This window comes from Hordeum vulgare, chromosome 3H (genome assembly GCF_904849725.1).
Source record: "Hordeum vulgare subsp. vulgare chromosome 3H, MorexV3_pseudomolecules_assembly, whole genome shotgun sequence".
In the NCBI taxonomy this organism is placed as follows: domain Eukaryota; kingdom Viridiplantae; phylum Streptophyta; class Magnoliopsida; order Poales; family Poaceae; genus Hordeum; species Hordeum vulgare.
The window spans coordinates 476,679,496-476,691,335 of record NC_058520.1 but is presented as its reverse complement, the minus strand read 5'-3'; positions in this window follow the sequence as shown (position 1 = coordinate 476,691,335).

Sequence of the window (11,840 nt, the reverse complement as noted above, 5' to 3'; positions counted from 1 at the left end):
TAAAAGAATACAGAAACGAGAGTTCAATGTAGGTGATTATGTCCTGCTATACAATTCTCGCTTAAGATTCTTCGCAGGCAAGCTTCTCTCTAAATGAAAAGGTCCTTACGTTGTCGAGGAAGTATATCGTTCTGGTGCCATCAAAATCAATAACACGGAAGGAAATTTTCCTAGAGTGGTAAATGGGCAAAAAATCAAGCATTATATCTCCGGTACTCCCATAAATGTTGAGACCAATATCATCAATATCATAACTCCACAAGAGTACATCACGGATGTTTATAAGCTTGTTTCTGACCATGAAAACGAAGAGGTATCTGTTTCGGTAAGTAATTGGACTCCGAAGCTTTTCCAATAGGAAATTTCCTCCGTTTTGGAATTTTTAGAAAATTATAAAAATAAAAAGCAGTCCGGAGAGCGCACGAGGCGGCCACAAGCTTGGTAGCCACCACCTACCCCCTGGCGGCGGCTACAGGGCTTGTGGGCACCTCGTGTGCCTCCCGGACTCCGTTTTCTTGCGGAGCACTCCTTCTGGTCCAGAAAAAATAATTATATATATGCCCGAGGGTTTTGATCTCCGTATCGCGCAGTTTTCCTCTGTTTTCATTTCGAGCCTGTTGTCTGCCGCAGATTTAGGTCAAGATGTCTTCTCAAGATTCAGAAGAAGAGATCTATGTGGCCGATGATCGTGCTAACTCCAGGATTATTGGGGACTTGGAACCATATGGTTGGACCACTGACGAGGAAGAGGACTATGAGCCCAAGGGAAAGGAACAAACGAGTTCCGATAAAGAGGAGGCTCCTTTACCTCAACCTGCAAACACCCATGTGGAGTTCAAGAAGTCAAGCCTCCCCAACTCCAAGAAGAAGCCTAAGACCATATTTATCCCTTCTTGTTTCTTGCCGGAGAGTAAGCAGGAACTTTGCCATAGAGTGTTGAAACTTGAGGAGGAAAATGACGATCTGAGGGAGCAGAACTTTTTGCTCAAGTGGAAATTAGACAAGCTCAAGACTGCTTCAACAACTCCACCACCATCACCACCAAAGGAAGACAACTAAGCATTGGTATGAGCAATCCCCTTGGCTTTTGCCAAGCTTGGGGGAGTTGCCCTGGTATCATATCACCTTTACATCTTTTGCTTTTACCTTTGTTTTAGTTCTTTCCTTTTCAGTTTTTATTTCTTCTCTTAGTGGAATAAGTCTTTAGTGTTTAGTTTGAGTCTTTTGCTTTGTCTCTCCCCCGATGTATTCGAGCTTGCGAGCTATATAATAAAGAGTATCTTAGTCAAGGGCTTTGTTTTGTGCCGTGATCAAAAGCATGAAAAGAACGATAGCATGAAAGATCATGAGATGATCTTATGGAAAGTGATAGCTTCACATATCACAAGTATGATAATCGAAACTTGTTGAGAATAGACCAACATAGACCTCAGTCATTGTTGCAATTAATAAGAAGTAATAAGGAAAGAGAGGTTCACATATAAATATATCATCTTAGACACTTTCTATAATTGTGAGCACTCACCAAACTATTACATGCTTAGAAGTAGATGTTGGACAAGGAAGACAACATAATGAATTGTGTTTGCTTGGTTCCAAACAATGTTATATGATTAGATCCCTTAGCATGTGACGATTGCTTCCACCTCATATTAGCCAAAACTCCCGCACCAAGTAGAGATACTACTTGTGCATCCATAAACCTCCAACCCAGTTTTGCCATAAGTGTCCACCATACCTGCCTATGGATTGAATAAGATCCCTCAAGTAAGTTGTCATCGGTGCAATCAATAAAAATTGCTCTCTAATATGTTTGATCTATTAGTGTGTGGAAAATAAGCTTTATACGAACCTCTGATGAGGAAGACATAAAAGCGACAGACTGCATAATAAAGTTCTTTATCACAGGAGGCAATATAAAGTGACATTCCTCCGCACTAAGAGGATACGCATCCAAACCTCAAAAGCGCATGACAACCTCTGCTTCCCTCTGCGAAGGGCCTATCTTGTACCTTTACTTTTTGCCCTTGTAAGAGTCATGGTGATCTTCACCAATTCCCTATTTTGCCTTTGTCTTGGCTACCGTCACATGCTTGGGAAAGATCTATATTCATATATCAACTTGGAGATGAGTACTTATGCTTTATTATTGTTGACTTTACCCTTGTGGTAAATGGTTGGGAGGCAAACCTATAAGCCCCTATATTCCTCTGTGTCCAGCTGAAACTTTGATACCATGAGTACCACGTGAGTTGTAACAATTGTGGAAAACAAAAGAGATGATTGAGTATGTGGGTTTGCTTTACAAGCTCTTATTTGACTCTTTCTGATGTTATGATAAATTGCAATTGCTTCAATGACTATGGACTGTTGTTGGCTACTTCTCGGTAAGGTTTTTGCTTCATACTTTGCTCTGTGAAGGAATTGTTACTTTCCCATAAGAATCTTTCTGATGTACCGCTGTTCTATGTGTGATCATGATGCCCTCTTGTCCGTATTTTGTTTTATCGACACCTTCATCCCTAAACATGTGGACATGTTTATGGAACTTGGTTTTCGCTTGAGGACAAGCGAGGTCTAAGCTTGGGGGAGTTGATATGTCCATTTTCATCACGCTTTCATGTTGATATTTATCGCTTTTTGGGCAGTTATATTACCTTGTGGTACCATACTTATGCCTTTTCTCTCTTATTTTGCAAGGTTTATTTGAAGAGGGAGAATACCGACAGCTAGAATTCTGGACTGGAAAAGCAGCAAGTCTGAGTCCTATATTCTGCACAACTCCAAATGCCCTGAAAATCAACGTGGAATTTTTTGGGAATATATAAAAAATACTGGGAGAAAGAAGTACCAGAGGGGAGCTACCAGGGCCCCACAAGCCTGGTAGCCGCCACCCCCCTGATGGCGGCTACAGGGCTTGTGGGCTCCCTGACGGCCCACTGCCCCCCCCCCTCTTTTGCTATATGGAGGTTCGTTCCAGAAAAAATCAAGGAGGAGCTTTTTCGTGGTTTCGCCGCCACCACGAGGCAGAACTTGAGCAGATCCAATCTAGAGCTCCGGCAGGATGATCCTGCCGGGGAAACTTCCCTCCCTGAGGGGGAAATCGTCGCCATCGTCATCACCAACACTCCTCTCGTCGGAGGGGAGTCATCTCCATCAACATCTTCATCACCACCATCTCCTCTCCAATTCCTAGTTCATCTCTTGTAACCAATCTCCGTCTCGCGACTCCGATTGGTACTTGTAAGGTTGCTAGTAGTGTTGATTACTCTTTGTAGTTGATACTAGTTGGATTACTTGGTGGAAGAGTTTATGTTCAGATCCTTGATGCTATTCATTACACTTCTGATCATGATTATGATTATGCTTTGTGAGTAGTTACTTTTGTTCCTGAGGACATAGGATAAGTCATGCTGATAATAGTCATGTGAATTTGGTATTCGTTCGGTATTCTGATATGATGTATGTTGTCTTTTCCTCTAGTGGTGTTACGTGAACGTCGACTACATAACACTTCACCATATTTGGGCCTAGAGGAAGGCATTGGGGAGTAGTAAGTAGATGATGGGTTGCTAGAGTGACAGAAGCTTAAACCCCAGTCTATGCGTTGCTTCGTAAGGGGCTGATTTGGATCCACTAGTTTAATGCTATGGTTAGACGTTGTCTTAATTCTTCTTTCGTAGTTGCAGATGCTTGCGAGAGGGGTTAGTCCTATGTGGGGTGCTTGTCCAATTAAGGGCAGTACCCAAGCGCCGGTCCACCCACATATCAAACTATGAAAGTAACGAACGTGAATCACATGAACATGATGAAACTAGCATGACAGAAATTCCCGTGTGTCCTCGGGAGCGTTTTTCCTCCTATAAGACTTTGTTCAGGCTTGTCCCTTGCTACAAAAGGGATTGGGTCACTTGCTGCACCGTTGCTACTACTTACTAGTTGTTACTTTTCGCTTGCTACGTTTCACCTTGCTACACCATCACTTGTTACCGCTACTTTCAGTGCTTGCAGTTATTACCTTGCTGAAAACTGTTTATCAGAGCCTTCTGCTTCTCGTTGGGTTCGACACTCTTACTTATCGAAAGGACTACGATTGATCCCCTATACTTGTGGGTCATCAGTCATGTCTTTGCTTTTTAGTGGGGGCGCGCTAGCGCACCCACTCGGTGTAGCCCCCGAGAATCGGGTCGACTATGAATTTAGCCAAGCCGAATCTTATTCCTTTTTTGCTTTTGCCTGTAGGAACTTCATGACGCCCAAGTGGAGGCGTACAACACATTGTATGCTCAGACCCGGGCGTCTGATGGACAGATTGCCGATCTTCAGGGCCGACTGGGCATGGTTGTCTCGGAGCCATACGTCTTGCGCTAGGCGGGCGAGCGGCTCCAGAAGCAGCTGACTCTTCTCCAGGCGGAGAAGAAGGATCATGAGGCAGCCCGCCAGTCTGAGCAGGAGCAGCTACAAGCCACTCTGCAGGAGAAGGACCCTCCCATGTTGCCGACGTGGAGCGTCTCCGGACGGCTCATCTCAATGAGATGAAGCTTAAGGATGCTGCCCTTAAGGAGAAGGAGGAAGCCCTAATCCAGAAGTAGGTGCAGTTGGCCAAGGCGCTGGAGACGGTCGCGGCCCTTCAGGAAGAGATCTCTCGCGCAGCCCACGCGAGCAAGGTGCGGGAGCTCGAGGCCCTGGAGGACGCTAATACGTCCATTTTGCATCATGCTTTTATGTTGATATTTATCGCTTTATGGGCTGTTATTACACTTCATGGTACAATACTTATGCATTTTCTCTATTATTTTATAAGGTTTACATGAAGAGGGATAATGCCGGCAGCTGGAATTCTGTTCTAAAAAAGGAGCAAGTTTGAGATACCTATTCTGCGCAACTCCAAAAGCCGTGAAAATCAACTAGGAATTATTTTGGATTTTATAAAAAATACTAGGCAGAAGAAGTACCAGAGGGGAGCCACAAGCCTGCCAGGCGCAGCCTACCACCCTGGTCGCGCCTAGGTGGCTTGTGGGCCCCCTGTTGCCACTCTGGCTCCCATCTTTTGCTATAAGGAGGGTTTTGTTCCAGAAAAAATCAGGAGGAGGTTTTCGGGAGGAATCGGCGCTGCCACGAGGTGGAACTTGAGCAGAACCAATCTAGAGCTCCGGCAGGGCCGTCCTGCTGGGGAAACTTCCCTCCCGGAGGGGGAAATCATCGTCATCGTCATCACCAACACTCCTCTCATTGGAGGGAACTCATCACCATCAACATCCTCATCAGCACCATCTCATCTCCAAACCCTAGTTCATCTCTTGTAACCAATCTCCGTCTCGCGACTCCGATTGGTACTTGTAAGGTTGCTAGTAGTGTTAATTACTCTTTGTAGTTGATGATAGTTGGATTACTCGGTGGAAGATCATATGTTCAGATCCTTAATGCTATTCAATACCTCTCTGGTCATGAACATAATTATGCTTTGTGAGTAGTCACTTTTGTTCCTAAGGACATGGGATAAGTCTTGCTATAAGTAGTCATGTGAATTTGGTATTCGTTTGATATTTTGATGCGTTGTATGTTGTCTTTCCTCTAGTGGTGATTTGTGAACGTCGACTACATAACACTTCACCATTATTTGGGCCTAGAGGAAGGAATTGGGAAGTAATAAGTAGATGATGGGTTGCTAGAGTGACAGAAGCTTAAACCCTAGTTTATGCGTTGCTTCGTAAGGGGATGATTTGGATCCACTAGTTTAATGCTATGATTAGACTTTGTCTTAATTCTTCTTTCGTAGTTGCGGATGCTTGCAAGAGGGTTTAATCATAAGTGGGATGTTTGTCCAAGTAAGGGCAGCACCCAAGCACCAGTCCACTCACATATCAAACTATCAAAGTAGCGAACGCGAATCATATGGACATGATGAAAACTAGCTTGACAGAAATTCCCATGTGTCCTCGGGAGCACTTCACCTCCTATAAGAGTTTGTCCAGGCTTGTCCCTTGCTACAAAAGGGATTGGGCCATCTTGCTGCACATTTGTTACTATTGTCACTTGCTACTCGCTACGAACTATCTTATCACATAACTATCTGTTACCGATAATTTCAGTGCGTGCACAGAATACCTTGCTAAAAACCACTTGTCAGATCCTTCTTCTCCTCGTTGGGTTCGACACTCTTACTTATCGAAAGGACTATGATAGATCCCCTACACTTGTGGGTCATCAAGACTCTTTTCTGGCGCCGTTGCCGGGGACTGAAGCGCCTTTGGTAAGTGGAATTTGGTAAGGAAACATTTATATAGTGTGCTGAAATTTATTGTCACTTGTCACTATGGAAACTAATCCTTTGAGGAGCTTGTTCGGGGTATCTTCACCTCGAACGGAAGCACTAGGTGTTGCTCCTCAACCTGCTACACCTACTGAAAATATTTTCTATGAAATTCCTTCGGGTATGCTAGAGAAACTGTTGGCTAATCCTTTTTCAGGAGATGGGACATCACATCCCGACTTGCATCTAATCTATGTAGATGAAGTTTGTGGTTTATTTAAGCTTGCAGGTTTGCCCGAGGGTGAGGTCAAGAAGAAGGTCTTTCCGTTATCTTTGAGGGATAAAGCATTGACATGGTATGGGCTATGTGATGATACTGGATCATGGAACTACAACCGATTGAAATTGGAATTTCATCAAAAGTTTTATCCTATGCATTTGGTACATCGTGATCGGAATTATATCTATTATTTTTGGCCTCGTGCTAGGGAAAGTATCGCTCAACCTTGAGGGAGGCTTAAGTCAATGTTATATGCATGCCCCAACCATGAGCTCTCGAAAGAAATTATTAGTCAGAACTTTTATGCTCGGCTTTCTCATGATAATCGCACCATGCTTGACACTTCTTGTACCGGTTCTTTTATGAAGAGAGATATTGACTTTAAATGGAATTTATTGGAAATAATTAAACGCAACTCTGAATATTGGGAGTTTGATGAAGGTAAGGAGTCAGGTATGAATCTCAAGTTCGATTGCGTTAAATCCTTTGTTGAAACAAATACTTTTTGTGATTTTAGCGCTAAACATGGAATTGACTCTGAGATAGTAGCTTCATTAGGTGAATCATTTGCTGCTCATATTAATCTCCCTAAAGAGAAGTGGTTCAAATATCGTCCTCCCTTAGAAGTCAATGTGGTTAAACCCAATCCTGTTGAAGAGAAAGTCATTGCTTATAATGATCCTATTGTTCCTAGTGCTTACATTGAGAAACCACCTTTCCATGTTAGAATAAGGGATCATTCTAAAGCTTCAATTGTGATACGTAGGGGCTACATTAGAACATCTACACCCCCTGAGCAAATTAGAGTTGAACCTAGCATTGCTATTATCAAATATCTCTTGTTCGACGATGTTGATGGCCATGATATTCACTTCTGTGAAGATGCTGCTAGAATTGCTAAACCTCATGCTAGAGACAAACATAGGCATGTTGTTGGCACGCCTGTTGTTTCTGTTAGGATAGGAGATCATTGTTATCATGGTTTATGTGACGTGGGTGCTAGTGTTAGTGCAATACCTCAATCTTTATATGATGAAATTAAAGACGAGATTGCACCTGTTGAGATGGAACCTATTGATGTCACTATTCAGCTTGCCAATAGAGATACTATCTGCCCTTTGGGAATTGTTAGAGATGTTGAAGTCTTGTGTGGTAAAACTAAGTATCCTGCTGATTTTCTCGTTCTTGCTACCACACAAGATAGCTTTTGTCCCATCATATTTGGCAGACCTTTCCTCAATACTGTCAATGCTCATATTGACTATGAGAAGCAAACTGTCACTGTTGGCTTTGAAGGTGTGTCACATGAGTTCAATTTCTCCAAGTTTGGTAGACAACCTCGTGAAAAAGAGTTGTCTAGCAAGGATGAAATTATTTCTCTAGCTTCTATTAATGTGCCTCCTACTGATCCTTTAGAGCAATACTTGCCTGAGCATGAAAATGATATGCATATGGATGAAAGGAATGATATAGATAGAGTTATCTTTGAACAACATCCTATCCTTAATAATAATTTGTCTGTTGAACTGCTTGGAGATCCACCCCCACCAAAGGGTGATCCTGCGTTCGAGCTTAAACAGTTACCTGATACTCTTAAGTATGCTTATCTCGATGAAAAAGAGATATATCCTGTTATTATTAGTGCTAGCCTTTCAGAGCATGAAGAAAAGAAGTTATTAAAAACTCTGAGGAAGCACCGTGCTGCTATTGGATATACTCTTGACGATCTTAAGGGCATTAGTCCCACTCTATGCCAGCATAAAATTAAAACTGATCCTCATTCCAAACCAGTTGTTGATCATCAACGAAGATTAAATCCTAAGATGAAAGAGGTAGTAAGAAAAGAAATACTAAAGCTCCTGGAAGCAGGTATTATCTATCTTGTTGCTCATAGTGATTGGGTAAGTCCGGTGCATTGCGTCCCTAAGAAGGGAGGTATTACCGTTGTCCCTAATGATAAAGATGAATTGATCCCACAAAGGATTATCACTTGCTATAGGATGGTGATTGATTTTAGGAAATTGAATAAAGCCACCAGGAAAGATCATTACCCATTGCCTTTTATTGACCAAATGCTAGAAAGATTATCTAAACACACACACTTCTGCTTTCTAGATGGTTATTCTGGTTTCTCCCAAATACCTGTTGCACAATCTGATCAGGAGAAAACCACTTTTACGTGCCCTTTCGGTACCTTTGCTTACAGACGTATACCTTTTGGCTTACGTAATGCACATGCTACCTTTCAAAGATGTATGATGGCTATATTCTCTGACTTTTGTGAAAAGATTGTTGAGGTTTTCATGGATGACTTCTCCGTTTACGGGTCTTCTTTTGATGATTGCCTCAGAAACCTTGATCGAGTTTTGCAGAGATGTAAAGATACCAACCTTGTCTTGAATTGGGAGAAGTGCCACTTTATGGTTAATGAAGGCATCATCTTAGGACATAAAATTTCTGAAAGAGGTATTGAAGTCGATAAGGCTAAGGTTGATGCGATCGAGAAAATGCCATGCCCTACAAACATCAAAGGTATAAGAAGTTTCCTTGGTCATGCTGGTTTTTATAGAAGGTTCATTAAGGACTTTTCTAAGATTTCTAGGCCTCTTACCAATCTCTTGCAAAAGGATATTCCTTTTGTTTTTGACAATGATTGTGAGGAAGCCTTTGAAATACTTAAGAAGGCCTTGATAACTGCACCTATTGTTCAACCACCTGATTGGAACTTACCTTTTGAAATTATGTGTGATGCTTGTGATTATGTTGTTGGTGTTGTTCTAGTACAAAGAGTTGATAAGAAATTGAATGTTATTCATTATTCTAGTAAAACTCTAGACAGTGCCCAAAGAAACTATGCTACTACTGAAAAGGAATTTTTAGCAGTCGTGTTTGCATGTGAAAAGTTCATATCTTACATTGTTGATTCCAAGGTTACTATTCACACTGATCATGCTGCTATTAAGTATCTCATGGAAAAGAAAGATGCTAAACCTAGACTTATCATATGGTTTCTCTTGCTACAAGAATTTGATTTGCATGTTGTTGATAGGAAGGGTGCTGAGAACCCCGTAGCAGATAACTTGTCTAGGTTGGAGAATGTTCTTGATGACCCACAACCTATTGATGATAGCTTTTCAGATGAGCAATTGAATGTCACCAATGCTTCACGTAGTACACCGTGGTATGCTGATTATGCAAATTATATTGTTGCCAAATATATACCACCTAGTTTCACATACCAACAAAAGAAGAGATTCTTCTTTGATTTGAGACATTACTTTTGGGATGATCCTCACCTTTATAAGGAAGGAGTAGATGGTGTTATTAGACATTGTGTACCTAAGCATGAACAGGGACAGATCCTACAGAAGTGTCACTCCGAGGCTTACGGAGGACACCATGCGGGAGATAGAACTGCACACAAGGTATTGCAATCCGGTTTCTATTGGCCTACTCTCTTCAAGGATGACCGTAAGTTTGTCTTGTCTTGTGATGAATGTCAAAGAATAGGTAACATCAGTAAATGTCAGGAAATGCCTATGAATTATTCGCTTATCATTGAACCATTTGATGTTTGGGGTTTTGATTATATGGGACCTTTTCCAAAGTCCAACGGGTATACTCATATCCTAGTTGCTGTTGATTACATTACTAAGTGGGTAGAAGCTATCCCAACTAGTAGTGTTGATCATAACACCTATATTAGGATGCTTAAAGAAGTTATTTTCCCTAGATTTGGAGTCCCTAGATATCTAATGATTGATGGTGGTTCACATTTTATTCATGGTGCTTTCTGTAAAACGCTTGCTAAGTATGATGTCAACCATAGAATTGCATATCCCTATCATCCTCAATCCAGTGGTCAAGTAGAGCTAAGTAATAGAGAGATTAAACTAATTCTACAAAATACTGTTAATAGGTCTAGAAAGAATTGGTCTAAGAAGCTTGATGATGCACTGTGGGCTTATAGAACTGCTTATAAGAATCCCATGGGCATGTCTCCGTACAAAATGGTTTATGGTAAAGCATGTCATTTACCTCTTGAGCTTGAGCATAAGGCTTATTGGGCAATCAAAGAGCTCAACTTTTATTTCAAACTTGCTGGTGAGAAGAGGTTATTTGATATTAGCTCACTTGATGAATGGAGAACTCAGGCATATGAAAATGCCAAGTTGTTTAAAGAAAAAGTTAAGAGGTGGCATGATAAAAGGATACAAAAACATGAGTTCAATGTAGGTGATTATGTCTTGTTATACAATTCTAGTTTAAGATTTTTTGCAGGCAAGCTTTTCTCTAAATGGGAAGGTCCTTACATTGTTGAGGAAGTATATCGTTCCGGTGCCATCAAGATCAACAACACGGAAGGTAATTTTCCGAGAGTGGTAAATGGGCAAAGAATCAAGCATTATATCTCACGTACTCCCATAAATGTTGAAAGCAATATTATTAATACCATAACTCCGGAGGAGTACATAAGGGATATTTATCAGCCTGTTTCAGACTCCAAAAAACGAAGAGGTATGTGATTCGGTAAGTAAACCGACTCCAAAACTTTGCCAGTAGCAATTTTTCTCCGTTTTGGAATTTTTAGAAAAATAGAAAAATTTAAAGTAGTCCGGAAAGCACACGAGGAGGCAACAAGCCTGCCAAGCGCGGCCAGGGTGGCTTGTGGGCACCTCGTGTGCCTCCCAGACTCCGCTTTCTTGCGGAGTACTCCTTTTGGTCGGGAAAAAATCATTATATATTCTCCCGGAAGGTCTGAGCCTCGTATCACGCAAATATCCTCTATTTTCGTTTCGAGCCTGTTTCTGTCGCAGATTTAGGGCAAGGATGTCGTCTCAGGAATCTGTCGGGGAGAAGATCTCCCTCAAGTCTATGAAGAAGTAAATGCTGATCTGAAAAGAATGGAAGTCATGGAGGCCAAGGAAAGGCTGCTTGAAGAAACTAAGGGCAAAACTAAGGAGGAGAATCCGGCGTTGGACGAAGGGCAATCTGTGCTCAACAAGGAAAAAGCTAAGGAAGAGGATTTTCTTCAACCCTAACTCCACCTTTTACCTCCTTCCTTGATCGAACTCTTGAGGTTATGTGAAATAACTCGTGTTCGTAATACTTATCTTACCCGTGAAGTTGTTTTGCTGGAAAAACGTATCACATAACTCCAAGGTATAAATCAAAGATTGATGGCCCTCTTGGAATCAAAAGACAGGACAACTCCACCACCATCACCTTCGAAGGAAGACAATTAAGCACGGGTATGAGCATCCCCTTGGCTTGTGCCAAGCTTGGGGGAGTTGCCCCGGTATCGTA